Source organism: Sus scrofa, chromosome 7, assembly GCF_000003025.6.
Source record: "Sus scrofa isolate TJ Tabasco breed Duroc chromosome 7, Sscrofa11.1, whole genome shotgun sequence".
Taxonomy (NCBI): Eukaryota; Metazoa; Chordata; class Mammalia; order Artiodactyla; family Suidae; genus Sus; species Sus scrofa.
This window is the reverse complement of record NC_010449.5, coordinates 81,234,586-81,251,703: the sequence shown is the minus strand read 5'-3', so window position 1 is coordinate 81,251,703 and position 17,118 is coordinate 81,234,586.

Below are 17,118 nucleotides of genomic sequence, written 5' to 3'. Positions count from 1 at the left end.
CTTCCTCCACTGAACTGTTTTTGCACTTTTGTCAAAAACCTATTGGCCCAATAATGGTCTTTCAACAGTTTCTGCTGATTAGATCCAGTTGTGGTAATACAACATTTAGCTCCTAGGCAAATGCCGTTGTAAATGAAGATTTTTTTTCTTGTTCATTGACTGAGTAGAAATATATAGTTAAATCTATCTTTTCTGGGCTTCTCAAGTAACTGTATTAGCCCTTAGTGATTACATATGTATGACTAATTAGTAAAGTGCATTTGGATCTTTCTAGAGCATATAGCAAGTAATCTGAAGTCATGGGTCCCCATGGACATAAACTTTTAAGAGTATAGCTCATATGTTCTTTTTCCTGGCACATTGTATAATCCATGAATGTGAAACATTTGCTGTGACTCATACCCAAATACATGCCTTCTTGATGTAGTTTCATTCATGTGATCCTAGAAAATAGAAGAAAGGATATTTTTATCAAGACGACAAAGACCTTTTTAATACCTCAATTTCAAAATGAATCTAAAAACAATCAACTTTTTGGACTTCCTCTGGCCCTCCCTACACCTAGGAACATACTTGTGATGAGGCACCAGGGAGCTCTAAGCTTCAGTAATTTAGGGAAACAAAGATTGACAGTTCCTATGAGTTCCCATCATGGCTCAGCAATAAAGAACCTGACTAGTATCCATGAGGATGAAGGTTTGATCACTGGCCTTGCTCAGTGGGTTAAGTGTCCAGAGTTGCTGTGAGCTGTGGTGTAGGTCATAGACACAGCTCAGACCTTGCTATGGTGTAGGTTATAGACATGGCTCAAATCTTGCATTGCTATGGCTGTGGCATAGGCCAGAAGCTGTAGTTCTGATTCAACCCCTAGCCTGGGAACTTTCGTATGTCACAAGTACAGCCCTAAAAAGCAAAAAAAAAAAAAAAAAAAAGAATTGGTGGCTCCTATTTACTGTTTTGATTTTGACATTTTATTCTCAATAGCTTAGTTTTACTGAGAACTGCTACTGTTTTGTTCCAGTACCCAAGCCTATAGAGGAGGTCTATGTTGCTAATTGGCATGACTGCAGAATGCAGTCTTAATCTTTTTCTTAGAAATCCCACAAGTCAGAGGACTGGTATTGTCGTGCTATTTTAGTTCTCTACAAATATCACAACCTGGCAAGACAAATTGTTGCTACGGTGTCAGGAATTAACTTTGTTTTCTGATTAAGGAGGATTAAGTTTTCAGTCATTGGATTGCATACCTGGAAGAAGATCAGAAATGTAGATTTTAAACATTTTGAAGATCTTGCACTCCTCACTTTACATGCAAATGTGCAAAAATGAAATCTTTTGAAATTAGAAGAGACTCACTTTGCATTTTGTGTAGCTTATAGCATTACAACTAAGTTGTCAATTAAAACTAATAAAATAAAACAAAAATTTCCTATATCATTAACAGAGTTGTTCACAAGGTAACATTGGATTTTCACAATTTGTACTCAAAGTTTATGAATGACACCAGGATGAAAATATAAAGAAGGACTTCATCATATATTTTATATATATATAATATAGCCCATCATGATAATAAAATTTTTCATTGTATCTTTATCTAAGAGGGACTCTATACTCAACGCCTTGATTATCTTTAGGATGGTGGGATCATTTTAGATCAAAATAATGACAACATTGGGTTTTCTGCCCTGTAAGGCCACGTATAAGAGGCTTGTTGAAAATTTGCTGGTGTCTTTCTTGCATTTTATGTTAGCTGGATTCATTGGAAAAAAGGAAAATTTCAGTTAGGCAATGTTATGTATGGCCTAATAATTTATGTGTAGCAACAAGAATCTTACCCACTGCCATTGAGATGTAGATTGGCACAATAACTGTGTAAAATAATTTGTAGAAACCACTGCTTCAGCAAAACCATTTTTGGAAAACTGTAAACGGCAAAAGAGAACATTAACCCATCCCCATTCACCTCCCCCTCACCTTTATTATATCCTGATATCCCCCTTTCCTCTTTGGGGCGGTATTGCAAAGCTATCTGAAATACCACAGCTACCCAGGCTGTAGTTAAGTGGACAAAACAAAGGATGTCATAGTCATCTGAAAATGCAACCACCTCCAAAGGTGAGAGTCTGTCATCCTGCAGGCTATGAAAACTCAGGATACTGGCCCCGATTGTGGAGGTGCACGTTAAAGGGATGATTTCAGTGAGCCTGACCTCTTTTGTTCCTGCTACCTGCTCTTTGTTGCAAAAACTCCTATGTATCCTAGCTCCTCCCTCACCTCCTCAGGGTGGTTTCTCAGGGCTACCTGAGATGCTGACTCCCAGGCCCAAGTCCAAATTTTGCCCCGAATAAAAATTAACAACTCTCAACTTTCAGGTTGTGCATTTTTTTAAGTCAACAGTCCAGATCTAGTCTAGGCCTGTTGAAACAACCATCCTGGATTTGCCAAGATGGGAAAGTTATGGCAAGCATGGCTTTAAGCAGAAATAGGAAGGGCTTTCCAAAATGGGAAGCCTGGATCTGGGACTCAGAGTTTGCAAACTGCCTATGAGGGGGTGGGGCTCACAAGCACACGTACATGTTAGACTGGACCCACAGTCACATGTGTTTATAATTTTTGAAGATAGTTAGTATCAACTTCAAAAATAGGAGATTTTATGGGAAAATCTTGAATTTCAGTTCCTCATAAAAAATCAAATCTGATGGCATTGGATGCCAGTGTTGATGGAGTATTCCTTCTGTTCAGCATGGCTGTCATCGCTCCCCACTGGTTGACACGGATGCCCCTCATTTGCATGAGTGGACTGACCTCCATTCTCTCACATGCCACACATGGCTTATAGGTTCTGTAAGTGGCACAGAAAATGTGGCCCTTTTACTTCCAGTACTTGAGAAACAAGCCTGAGCATGGCCGAGGCCACAAGAATGGCCATGGAGGCTGGTCAATATGTGATATGGTCTCTGAAGCAGCAGTGATGAGGGGTCCTGCATGGACCTGGCGTGGAGGGACTGCCTCAATGGATGGCTGCCCCTCAGCCTCACAGCAACCAGGTGGGGAGAATGTCAGCAGGGATCATGAGGGATGGCTTGCTCTTCTCTATCATTTTTTCCTGGATGGAGAAAGCTTGAGAAGGCTGGCATAATACAAGGAAGGGTAGGCTGTGAGTGGAGGATGCCACCGAAATGTATTGGTACTGGGCAACTTGTTGATCTTGAAAAAGTGAGCTCAGAAACAGATTTGGCTTGATGGAGGAAAAAAAGAAATACAAACTTTTTTGAGCCTTGATTGTTATAGGACCATTCATTCATTCCTTTTACGTGGTATTTTATGATTATCTATTTTGATGGGAGTTAAAAAATAATAATAACATATAAACATTTTCAGTTCCTGTTTTTCCTCCCATTCAGAAAAGAGAATCTTGTGTTTGATAGTTTATTTTCTTATTCTCCCTCACTCTCCTTTTACTGATCCCAGTTCCTGTACTTGCAGATGCCAGAGCAGAATCAGAAATGGGTAGGGGCAAAGCCCAGATAATAGGAGAAGGCGGGGAAATGAAGGAAAAAAGTCAAATTGATCTTGAAGAGTGGTATGGAATACCTGCTGTGATGCAGTTGGTTAAGAATCCAACTGCAGCTGCCCAGGTCACTTTGGAGGTGTAGATTCCCTGGCAGGGAACAGTGGGTTAAAAGGATCCAGCATGGGAGTTCTGGCTGTGGTGCAGGGGGATTGCCCAGTCTTTGCAGTGCCAGGACACAAGTTCGACCCCCATACCGCACAGTGGATTAAAGGATTCAGCACTGGTGCAGCTTGCAATTGCAGCTTGGCCCAGGAACTTCATATGCTATCAGGGTGGCCAAAAAAAAAAAAAAAAAATGGATCTGGCAGTCACCACATCTGTAGCTATTGCAGGTCACTGTTGTGGCTCAGATTCAGTCCCTGGCCTGGGAATTTCCATATGCCCAGGGTGAAGCCATAAAATTTAAAGAAAAAATTTTTTTTAAAAAGCAGGAGGTGGGGAGGGGGAGAAAGTGGACTGGGTAGAAAGAGGCTAGGAGGCTGTGTAATGAGTGATTCAGCCTGAGGGCCATGTGGTGAGCAAGAAGATTGTGGAGGGCAGAAAGATAAAGACGAGGGTCACTTCAGTCATGAAATAAATAAGATCCCCTTATTATTTAAAATGTATTTCATATTTATGAGAACATTGTAAAGATTAGAATTACTATTTGGCAGTAGGTGGGGGTGGCAAACTGGATTCTTATTTGAACCTGATGCAGATACTTACAGATACAGGGCAATGAGGATCCAGAATTCATAAGGGTTACCCCCTAGCATGGAATCCAATAGACTCAGACTCTAGAGTGGAGGAAGGAACTTTCAGTTAAGAGGAAGAGCCTGTCCAACTTTAGAACCAGGCAGGCAAAGGGGCAGATCCCAGTGAAACAGTCAAATGGTGGACAAAATCTCGAGTCCAAAGGGAGTCAGCAAGGATGGTGCAAAGGGGACTATGATCAATCAGAGCTATGGTGGGAGCTGAGCACTCTTTCCATTCCTCCATGACCCACAGAGCCAGGAGGCTTCTGTGGTTGGGGAGAAGGGAGGATGAAGTTAGAGAAACCCTGAGCTGAGTTGCTGCTGGAGTCTGTCAAAAGTTCTAAAAAGGAGAATATTTAGTTAAACAAGTTCCACTTATTTGCCTCTCCTGACTATGCCTCAGTGCTGATTGGTGGGTGTTTAACTGGAATATAAACAAGTGTTGATTTTTATAATTGCTGTCATGTCAATCATGCCACTCTAGGTACTGGAATTAAAATATATTCAAATCAAACTCATTTAAATTCTATGCATATTTGCATAATGCCTATTGTTTATATAGTATTATGAATTTTGCCGATTGTGCCAATAGTGTTCTTTATTGCATTTTTCCTATATCCGGGATTCCTTCCATTTAAGTTGTCATGTCTCTTCAGTCCTCTTTTACATGAAACAGTTCTGCCTTCTTTTGTCTGTCATGACCCTAATATTTTGAAGAGGATAAGCCAGTTGTTGCATAGAATATTCCTTATAGTACATAATCTTCTTAATACTAAGATAGGGAGAGAGAGAATCTTAGTGCTCAAGGAAACTGAAGTTATTCCATGTTGCTTAATTTTACAGATGAGAAATCTTAGTCTACAAGCTAATTAAAAATTAATTTTTTAAAAGTAATCCAATTTTTACATTTCCATTAGGCAGCTGGCACATAAGAAAAGCTTTGGTGAGGGCTGCAATATATTCAGAGGGCTCCGTGAAGGAATCAAGAGCCTGAAGGCTGGTGGGACTTGGATAGAAAGAACACAAAACATCAGGTGCTTCACGAACAGGACCCCTCTCAGTGGAAGGGGGTCCTTTTTACATTTTCCAAAGATGGCCATACTAGGTATTTCTAGGAACTTGGCCACTCCCCTATCAATAGGGGAATCTACATCCCTTCCTCCTTCAATTTGGCCAAACTTGTGACTGTTTTCAAAATAGAATGCAGTGGAAGTGACACTGAGTGGCTTCCAAGGCTAGGCCAGAAAAGGCCATGCAACTTTTGCCTGGTTCCCTTGGAATTCAGCCACCATACTTTGAGGAAGCCCAAGCAACCCAAGGGAAGGACCAAAGTATTGGGCTCGTAGGCCTGGTTGAGCTTCTTGGTCACAGCCACTGTCAGCTCTCCAGCCATGCGAGTGAGAAATTTTGAAGTTAGGTCCTCCAGCTCCCAGTCAAACAGCCCCAGCTAACCCTGTGAAGAAGAAAGTAGCTGTTCCCGCAGGGCCTGCCCACATTATAGATTTGTAAGGAAAAAAGAAAATATCATAACTGTCTTCAGCATCTAGGTTGTGTGTGTGGTTTGTTCCTATAGCTGTAGATAAGCAGAATGCTATCTAAACTTCAGGTGTCCAGGAGCTAGGTGCTTAGAATCTTTTCAGATACAAAACCAAGAATGATATTCTAGTTCAAGGATACTACAACTGTAGGGACTCAGTCAGCAGAAGTTAACAAAAGACTCTTTCCATCTACAAACCTTATAAGCAAGGCTCAGTAATCACCCCTGAAAGGCTAAAGCTGAGAAACCCTGAGCTTCATCCCAGGCTCACTGTGTGCCCCTGAAGAGCTTTGCTGGCTTAGCCCTTCAGCCTCCTGCACTCCTTCCTTGTCCTTCACGCTAAACATCACATCTTATCTTTGTTCTGTTTCTCCGGTTTATAGACTCTCTTCCATCCACTCTCAGCCTCACTCTGAGTGCTTAACTCCAGGTTTTTGAAACTGGGACACTTGAAAATGTGTTCAAGGCTCTACAGTAGAACCCAGAGTCTGCAGGGGCAAGTCAGAGCCATCGTGCCTAAGACCAACCCACCTCCACAAGACCCACTGCACAAAAAACCCAGGTCCTGAGGCTGTCTCAGGAAAATAAGACTATTCTACAGTAAAGACTTCCCAAATGTACTGTGGGATTAGTTCCCACAAGTCGATAGGGGGCCCCTTGACAGCCCCAGACAGAGCTTTCAATCTTTTCTAAAATTTATTAGCATTTCATTCTCCTCTTCTCAAGTGCATCTGGGGAGTAGTTGAAAGGCTTAATTGCAACTGATAAGCTGTAATTAGGGACTTACTGTTTCCCTAGAGTTTAGGACCAATAGCTACACAATCTTATTAGGAAATGTAATTAATGCATTCCCACTAGATTCTCACTTACTAGTGGGAAATCCAGAAGAGTGACGGAAGAAGGCTCTTTGTAAAAAATGAAAAAAAAAAAGGTAAATTACCATTTTTAAGCCTCATTACGAAAGAAAAACACCCTTTTAGTGCAATCTTATTCAGCTAGATTGGAAAAATGCTTCTCTGCACTTTTAATTGCCATCTCCCTTTGTACTTTTTTTTTTCTTCTTTTTCTTTTTTTGCTCCTTAACCCGCAGCGCATGGAAGTTCCCAGGCTAGGGGTTGAATTGGAGCTGCAGCTGCTGGCCTACAACACAGTTACAGCAACGTGGGATCCAAGCTGCATCTTCAACCTACACCAGAGCTCAAGACAATGTGGGATCCTTAACCCACTGAGCAAAGCTAGGACTCAAACCCAAATCTCCATGGATACTAATCGAGTTTATTAGCCAGATGAGCCACAACAGGGATTCCTCTCTTTCTACTTGTAAAACAAATTAGGCCTAAAAAAGTTAGTCCAGTTTCCAGTGAAATCAGTTCCTCATGGATTGGGAAAAATATAATCTTGGTTATAAAGTGAAACAAAGATTGTTATGGCTAAGAGACAAGGCTAACACCTGATTATTCAAGAGAGGGATAGTATTTCACACAGTTTCTGTCCAGACTGTGAATCTAGACATTAAAGTTATGCTAAGACATTTCCCCACCAATCTAACAAAATGACAAAAAGTCCACAAATAAAGATTCACTAATTTCAGTAAACTTTTTTTGCATTTAGAATCAACCTGTCAAAGTACTGTCATGCCTGGAAAGAGTACTGTAGCAGTTATGATCGGTTATTGAGGTTTTTACCTTGAACTTTTGAAATAAATGTTTTGCTTTGGAAAGCTGAAGCAAATGTCTGGGGTAAACAAGGGTGCAAGACAATTACTTTGGGTGTGAAAAGGAGTTTAATAGCTTTTTGGGAGAGCCGGTCTTTGTGGGATCAACTAGGTGCATAAAGTTGAATTTGAAGAGTAAGATTTCCCATCATTTTCCAGGGTTAATTCTCATCTTTGGTAGTAGAAATAGAGTAAATTAGATTTGAATTACTTAAAAATTATGATGAAATTAAACATAATGAGAGTTTACTCCCTCTGTGTCTGTCCTCTTTAGCTGAAAATCTTCTACTTTTGTTTCCCTGGCAAATGCCTAGTCTTCTCTCAAGGTTAGCTCCTCTGTGAGGTCTTCCAGGCACCCCTAACCCCTAGAGCCATTAATTATCCTGTCCTATTTAATCTCACAGAATTTTATATGTACATACCTTATAAATGTATAACCCCAGTTAGAACATGAAGTCCTAAAACTATGATGGAGCCTCAACAGAAGGGCGTCTAAAGGTTAAGAGATGAAATAAGTATGGTGGCACCTGTTAATTTCTGTGCAATAGGAGAATTCTTTTCCAATTCAAATGCAACCCATATGTTATTTTTCCTACAGAGGCTTCAGGAACATTCAGAATAGAGACAGATAGAAAGCATCAGCAATATGCAAATCAAGAAACTATTCCCAGTTAATGAATATATATTGGCAAACATTTTGCTAAGCTTACTTAACAAAGCAAATCTCCTAAGAAATAAAATTGATGAGACCCTGTTAGATAATATTCAAACCTATACAATTGCAAATCAAAAAACAGAACTCTAAAATGGGCAACAAGTGCCTTGATACAAGGAAGTTGCCATTTAAGGCCAGACTAGCAAGGAGCAGAAACAGCTCTCAGAAGAATCTGAACAAGCAGAAGAGGCTGCAGAGCCAAAGGGAAATAATTCATTGATTTGCTATAAGGATAGATTGGAAGTTAATCCCCAAACACCATGCTGCAGCATTTTTATTTTTATTTTATTTATGTATTTATTTATTTTTGCTTTTTAGGGCCGAACTCAAGGCATATGGAGGTTCCCAGGCTAGGGGTCAAATCGGAGCCACTGCTGCTGACCTACATCACAGCCACAGTAACGCAGGATCTGAGCCACGTCTGCAATCTTCACCACAGCTCACCAGCAATGCTGGATCCTTAACCCACAGAGCAAGGCCACGGATCGAACCCACAACCTCATAGTTACTAGTCGGATACATTTCCAATGCACCACAACAAGACCTCCAGCATTTTAATTTATTCTACAGTTTATTAAACAGTCTCTCTATTGTTTAGCTTTTGAGTTAGCTGAATGGTAGACTATTATTTTTGCTCATCAATGTGAGTTCAGGCATTCTCCATCCTTTGACTAACTTTACAACAATTAGAAATACTATTTCAAGTATTATCATAGACAGCTATCTCAATCAATTCAACCTATCCAAAAATCATAAAAACAATCCACATCCTGGTGCTCAGAATGAGCCCACCAGATAAGCTTATTCCTTATAGAATTTTCCCTTAACAGGCACATTTCTGTCTGAGTGGGCTATACAGCCTTCAAGCACACAGTCTCCCTAATTGTGTACTGCCAGTTACTACTACAGTGACTGGCATATGATAGGCAATCAATAAATATCTGTCGTATGAGTGAGTCAAAATTGTCATATAGCTCCTTTCAGCTAAATCCCCAAGGTGAAGTAGTTGAGTGTTTTCGTGGTAGGTGCATAATCTATCTTGCCGTTGATAAATGTCATACAATAAAACTATTGGTACAGAAGTGACTTTCATTAAATAATGCTGGGGTTTATGTGTGTGTCTTCACATCCTTATACTGACCAACTGAATGCTGTTCTTTTCTGTTTTTAAACAGTGAATGTAGTAGTGTCGGTAATTTTTTAAAAATATGTTCTTGTAGAGCAGGTGGATTTAAGTGGGATCAGCAAGAACACTGAGATATGGTTTTCTCACTTCTGGTTTATCTTGGAATCCAGAAAATAGGAAGACAAAAGATGGGGGGTTTCAGTTCATGGGAGAGGGCATTCCTCTCCAAAGGCACATCAGGTCAAGTTTGTACACCTTATTTATGAAATGTTTAATTCTGTATCTCTGGACCAAAGTGAGCCAGAAAAATATTTTTCCCGACCATATTTAGATCACTTTGGATGGATGTCTCAAAACTAGAATCTGAATGAGGGGTCTTCCTGCCAGATTTCAGTTAAGCTACTTTAAGCCATAAAGTACTATCTTTCCTCATGTATTCCTCCCAGAACAGACAATATTTCTTTTTCTGATAAAGATAACTGCCAAAATCACAACTGCTACTTAAAATGGGAAAGATGGTAGAAAAAACTATTTCAATTAATACTTGGCAGATATGCATGGTTACATATACTTTTGATTAAAGTATTTGAACAAGGCTGGATGTCAACACAATCAGTAGTTGTCACCATTCGTACTGACACATCAAGGTAAAAACGTAACTCTGGGATCAAGGAAAAGTAATGAATAGTGACAGTAAAGAAAAGACCTTTATTAATTGGTAAGTTGAGTTATACACAGAAAACTCTTCTCAAATTAGAGTCAGAGAGGTGATGCATGCAAACATGATCAGCTTGAAGGACTGAAATGCTAACTAGTCCAACTCTCTTTAATTTGATTAAAATAGCCTCTTTCATGCCTTAGGAAAGGGCCAGGCTTTGAGATACCAGATTTGTCATTCTCAGGCAACACTTCTCTACAGTGATTCTAATAAGCCAGTTCTCAAGCTAGAAGCATGCTAGCATGTGGGAAGTCTAACTGAATTCGAACCAAAAGGCAAGAGAGCTGGGAAGTGACCTGCTAGATGTAAGTAGAACTCCTGCCTCTTACCGTAGCGCCTGGCCAGCAGAAAGAAAGAGCTGGGTCAACATTCATATTTTATAATACTGTGTTAGTTAGATTTTCCTTATGGCATGGAGTGGAGCCTCAGTCACTGAGGTTAAAAAAAAAATAAGGTAAATCATATAGATACGCAAGAACCAACCCCTGAAGGACTTTGACATCTGAGGCAGGTCTCTTTCACTCTTGGCTGGTGAAGCCTGCCTCTCGTGAGGTTTTGCTTTACTGGGTGTATCTGTTTCATCATACTGTTGCCTTATTTTTAGACAAGGAGATCAGTTCCTACTGCATAGGTCTGTTGTAAGGATTAATGAATGAATTTGTAAAAAGCACTCAGAACAAGGGTGCCTGTCTTTAATCCATTCATTCTTCTTCTCCCCTCCAAGTGATTCTTTTTCTTTAAACCTCCCATACTTCCTGCCCCAACCTCACTCTCAGCTCATGACTTGCTTACATTTCGTGGTAAAGCCAAAGCAAGGAGAAGAGAATGTCCATCACCTCCCACCACCATCTCAACTCAGTAACAGGCATCTGTGCCGGGTAATCTGCCTCCCATCTTGGTATCAGGGAGGAGGTCTATCTGTGCATCCCTCTACTCATGCATTAAGCTCCCTCCCTCTCTTCTACACAAGCACACCACACTGGCAATGCTCCTCTCTCTCCCCATCATCATTTCCCCATCTCTGGTGGATCATGCCCACTAGCATACGTGGCATCTGGGCCATGAAGAAGTTCCCAGGCCAGGGATCAAACCCCTCTGCCACAGCAGCAACCTAAGCTCCTGCAGTGTTGGCACTGGATCCTTAACCCACTGCACCACAGAGGAACTCCTCCAAAGCCTTCTCATGACTCTCACATCCACCCCCTGGCAACTATCCCATTTAACACTTTCCTTTTAGAGCAAAACTCGCAGAAAGAATTGTCTATTCTGTGCCCAGTTCCTCTTCTCACTTACTATCTTGAAGCACCTGCCACGAGGCTTTCACCACCCCTGCCCCCATCAGTGGCTCCACTAAAACCAATGCTGTTGAGGTCATTCACAGTTCCCGCAACGCCAAACCCAGCTGGTCTGCCTGGGCACGCCGCTGGATGTGACCCAGTCAACCACCCCCTCCTCTTTCACTTTGGCTTCTTGTTCCTGGTTTCCCCTCACCTTCCTGTGTCCTCATGCTCAAATTCATGTCCTGGTCCTCCTCCTGGATCTCTAAATAGTGTGGTGATCCAGGAAGAGTCATTATTTAGAGCTTTTGTCTTCTCTATCTACTTCTCCCTGATTGATCTCCTTCTACGTCACATGCTGGCATTCTCAAATATATGCCTGAGGGGTAGTTATTTCCACTTTTATGCCCAGAAACCACTGCAAAATTATACCCAACTGAACACCTGATCTTCTCCCCAAAACCTGCTTCCCCATGTGTCCTAATCCTGATTCCTATCTGAAAACCTGTTTTTCTCCTTTTTACTAGAAAACTCCTCACATTTCTTTCTAAGGGGGTGTGGGGGGCACAGTCTTTAAGGCATTAGCCTGCCATGACCCTCCTTTGCCTGGCAAAGCAATTAAGCTGTTTTTTCTCCTTTGCCCAAAACTCTGTCTCTGCGTTTCAATTCAGCACCAGCAGACAGAGGGCCGAATTCCAGCAACAAGAGAGCCTGAGATGCATCCATTCCAGTACTGATGCACAGGAAGTCACCTGACGAGTTCCACTTGCTGTGATGCCATGACCACCAAGCAACATTCTGATAATTTAGTATCCTAGGAAAATTGCCTACAGGGAGAGGCACACACACATTCATTTTCCTGAGAGTTATATTTTCTTCATTAAAAATTAATATATTAGCTTTCTGGATTTCGTTTTTAAGATGATGACTTTTTTTTGCAGATCCTCCCTGAGAAGAGCCTCCCCTCAAAGCCTCTTATTCAGAAATCCTCCTTTGGTCTGGCTAACACATTTGCCCTTGTATGTCCTCGGGTGGACACAGGCCCTGTGTCTCACCTGGTAGTGAGAAGTGGCTCTGAATTTCAGGTAATAACTGAAACACATCAAGGAGGCTCTGGTGAAGGATCAAATATTTTGTTGAAACTGTGGCAGGGAAGAGAAGGGAGTCCCCACTGAAAGAAGCAAATATGCTTTACAATGGCAGGGAAGTAACTAAACCTCACTTTGGAGGATGGCTGCATGTTAAACATTTATTTCATGCCTGCAGCTGCAAATTTTAATATCCTCCTTCTTGGTGTGTGAATGACACGATTTATGCCTGGCAATGGGGACAATGTCTCTACAACTTTATTTGCTTAAACATCTCCTGGGGAGCTAATTTCAGCTAGAATCGCAGGCCTCACTCTCAGACTCTGTTTTTGGCCAGCATGACAGAGACCGTCCCTGACTGGACCCTGTTTGGGAGCTCAGTTCCGCACTTTCAAATCTAGCCAGGCTCAGCCCCCTATCCTTTTTCCACTTCCCTCTATTTCTGCTCTTCTCACCTCCTGACCTCTGGTCTCTTTGTCCTGAAGCTTCTCCCTCAGGTCTGATCCCTGCTAACTTCTATCTTTGGGCCTCATTCCCTGGAACCCATAATTTTCCATCAGCCCAGCCCCCATCCCAGGATGATGACTGAATGAGAATAGAGGCCAGGAGCCATGGCCACAGGCAAATGTATTCACATTCAGAATCCAGGAAAGAAACAAAGGGATCTGCATTTTAAACTAAGACCCCAGGAGATTATGATTTTTTTTAAACTACAGATCATAATCCACTGGTGAGCCATGACACCAATTTGGTTGGTCACTACCAGTGTGTATATATTTTTAATGAATAGATGAGGACAAAACAGAATAGATCAGTGTTACTGAATCTGTACTGCTCACTGAATGACATGCCAATAAATTGAGAGGTGAGTTTGGGGGGCAAGGAGTAGTGACTTTATCTGGAAAGCCAGCAGACCAAGAAGATAGTGGGCTCCTGTCCCAAAGCACCACCTTCCCTGAGTTCTTTTATACTAAAAGGGGAGGGGCCAAGGCCTGGTTCTGCTCAGACCAGAGGGGAGGTGCTAATTCCTTCCTTAGCCATTCACATGGGGGCCTGGTCAGCAGGGATCCTGTGAGCTGAACAAAGGGATTTCAGCTTAACACTCATCATCTGGGAGGCAGGGTGCCCAGAGATGGGTCATTATAAGAAATTTAAGCTTATAGGCAGCATCCCTTTAGTGATTGACTTGTGATAGAATACAAAGGTTCTTCCCTATTATGGGAGTATATCAAAGAAAATAAGATGTATTTCTCACTGTGGGTTGCCATTTGAAGAAAAAAAAAGGAAAAACCCTGTTTGAATGGATAGACTCAGGAATCATTAACATGAAAATTCTTGATCAAATGCTGATTTCATTTTTCACACTGGAAAAGTTGGAGAATGTTAGCTGTCTCTCCTCCTGGATGTTAGTGTCCCTGTCTATAGCAGCCCTCTCCTCCTCCGGTCAAACCTTGGCCTTGAAAACCACATAACTATGTTTGTTACAAGTACACACAATATAAAAGCGTGTCGTTTTGGAGTGAGAAATTCTCCTCTGAGTCATGTATTTCTGCCCTTGGGCCTGAACTTTGGGAGCATTTATGATTTTCACTCTCCCCTTTTCATTTTTACGCCTTTGTGTTCTAAGAGGAAAGCTTTCTGGAGTTTCTGTTGTGGCTCAGTGGTTAATGAAGCTGACTAGTAACCATGAGGTTGGGGGTTCAATCCCTGGCCTTGCTCAGTGGGTTAAGGATCCGGCATTGCCATGAGCTGTGGTGTAGGTCACAGATGCGGCTCAGATCCTGAGTTGCTGTGGTTCTGCCATAGGCCGGCCGCTGCAGGCCTGGGAACCTCCACATGCCGCAGGTGCGGCCCTAAAAAGACCAAAAAAAAAAAAAAAAAAATGAATCTGAGTTTCACATACGGGAGGACATTCCTGATCTGAATACAGCCCACTTTGTGTCTATTTCCTGCTCTGTGGACTTGTATACATCCAGTAGTGATGCAATACCAGGGAATGGCCATGATGGGTCAGAGTTGGTGGGGAGGAGGGGTGACCAGCAACTGTATGATCCACAGATTAATGTGGTTTATAGGGGAAAGCCAGAGAGGCCAGAAAAACCCGAGTTCAGTTCCAAAGGAGGCGTCTAAAGTGTCAGATCCAAAGGGTGAGTGAAAACGTGCAAACCAAAGAGATAAGATCCTGATAGTTATTCATCTCTTTTTGTTGTGATTATGGGGTTGATAACCCTAAAACTCAATGGTTGCAACAATGAACCTTCATTTCTTTGTCATATGTCTGTTAGTTCATCTGTGGTGCTGCTTGACTTGGCTGGACTTGGCTGGGCTTATCTAGACTTGGGTGCAAGGGTTTGGGTCTACATGGCACAGCTAATGCAGCAGCTATTAGCTAGAGTATATGGTTGTGACAAAGAAAAAGGTTATGGAAGACAAGAGGGAGAGCAGAAACAGGTGCTGCTTCTGTTGAGAACTTCACATGTCATTTCCTCTAAATGGCCCAGCCCAGGGTCAAAAGGTAGGGAGGTCCACATGGCGAACCAGGAAGGGAAGGAAGAATTGTGAGCAAATAATACATTCCACCTCAATAGCTGATAAGAGAATAAACTTGCTGGGAAAATTGAAGAGGGTAGAGGCTTACGATTTCAGGACATCAAAGTGCAGACAAGAGGGCCACCAGCAGGTTCTGGTCGACAGTGGCCTCTCTTATTGCGCCTGGTCATAGGAGTGGCCTGATAAAGACACAGAGCTGGGTGGGTCCAGGCTCTGTAAGAGGGTTGTGAGTTGAAGAGGGATGGTCAGCCCAGCCCCTGTAATCTTCGGAAAGCTTACCGCACAACTAGCAGGCTGCTTTTTTTTTTTTTTTTTTTACCTTCCAGCATCCAGCATTCTTCATCTTCACTGGGATGGATGCAATTTTTTTCCAGCTGGTTGTACAATCACAAATTGACCAGGTGGACCACAAAGAAATTTAATTATATACTTTAACAACAACAAAAAAATTGTCAACTTTCCTGTTAAATTCATGGATTTTAGTCTCAGTCCAAGTTATTCTCCCCCATGCCTCTTTTCTAGTTTTATAGTTTTTTTTTAAATAAATTAGGTTTATTTATTTATTTGTCTTTTGTCATTTTAGGGCTGCACATATGGAGATTCCCAAGTTAGGGATCGAATTGGAGCTGTAGCTGCCAGCCTATACCAGAGCCACAGCAATGCCAGATCTGAGCTATGTCTGCAACCTACACCACAGCTCGTAACAATGCCGGATACTTAACCCACTGAGCGAGCCAGGGATCAAACCCACAACCTCATGGTTCCTAGTCAATTTGTTTCTGCTACGCCATGACAAGAACTCCCTAAATCGTAGTTTATATTTTGAAATCTCATCAGAAACTCTTTACTGTGATCATCTAGCAAATGTTTCCAGCTATGAAGATGATACCATATTCTCTGGTAGCTTGACTTGAAAATTTCAAGTCCTTTGAACTCCTATATCATATCTATTGAGTCGCCAAACATAAGGACCTTTACCTGTGAATGCTTTTTGCTTCCTTCTCCTGTCTAGCCCTGCCAACACCTGGCACTGATGACCTCTCACCTGGATAATTGCACTAGCCCCTTGGAGCCTCCTAATCAGTCATTCCACTCCACTCCACCATTACATTATGGGTTTTCTTTTTTCTTTTAATTTTTATGTTGGACATATTTTTGGTTCTACAGAAAATTTTCAAGAAAAGTACAAAGACTTCAAGCATTCTTTCACTCAGATATTAATATCCAAAGTTAATATCCAAATATTAATATTTTATCACATTTAAAATTCTTTCTCTAGATAGGTAGATGGATAGACATAAAACCCATATATGTATAGTTGGTTTATACATCACATATACATGCATATGTATATATGTGTGATATATATATATATATTTGACAGTTGCATGACAGTTGCAGATATGTCTTTTACCCCTAATTGCTGAAATGTACACTTCCTTTAAAAAATGAATGTTCTCATACATAGTCACAATACAATAATCAAAATCAGGTATTATATTGACACAATACTATTTTTAAATCTATGGATCTTATTTAGATTTTGCCAATTTTCCCAATAATGTCTTTGGTTTAAGGAAAAATCCGAAGTTCCTGCTGTGGCTCAGTGGGTTACAAGACTGATTAGTATCCATAAGGATGTGGGTTCGATCCCTGGCCTCATTCAGTGGGTTAAGGATCTGGCACTGCCATGAGCTGTGGTGTAGATCACCAACACGGCTCAGATCCTGCATTGCTGTGGCTGTGGTGTGGGCCTCAGCTGCAGCTCCAATCTGACCCCTAGCCTGGGAACTTCCATATGCAGGAGCGGCCCTAAAAAGGAAAGGAAGAAAGAAGGAAAGAAAGAAAGAAAGAGGGAGGAAGGAAGAATCCCATCACTGGTTGTCTTCAGTTGTCATGTTTATTTAGTTTCCTTTACTCTGGAACGTTTCTTAGTCTTTCTTCACCTCCCACAGCCCTAACAGTTTAACAACTAAAGTGCCCTTATCCTACAGAGGGCCCTTTGTTTGGATTTTGCCTGATGCTTTCTTATTATTCACATCACTTTTTTTTAAAGCTCCATTCAGGCCAGGAAAATAGCTT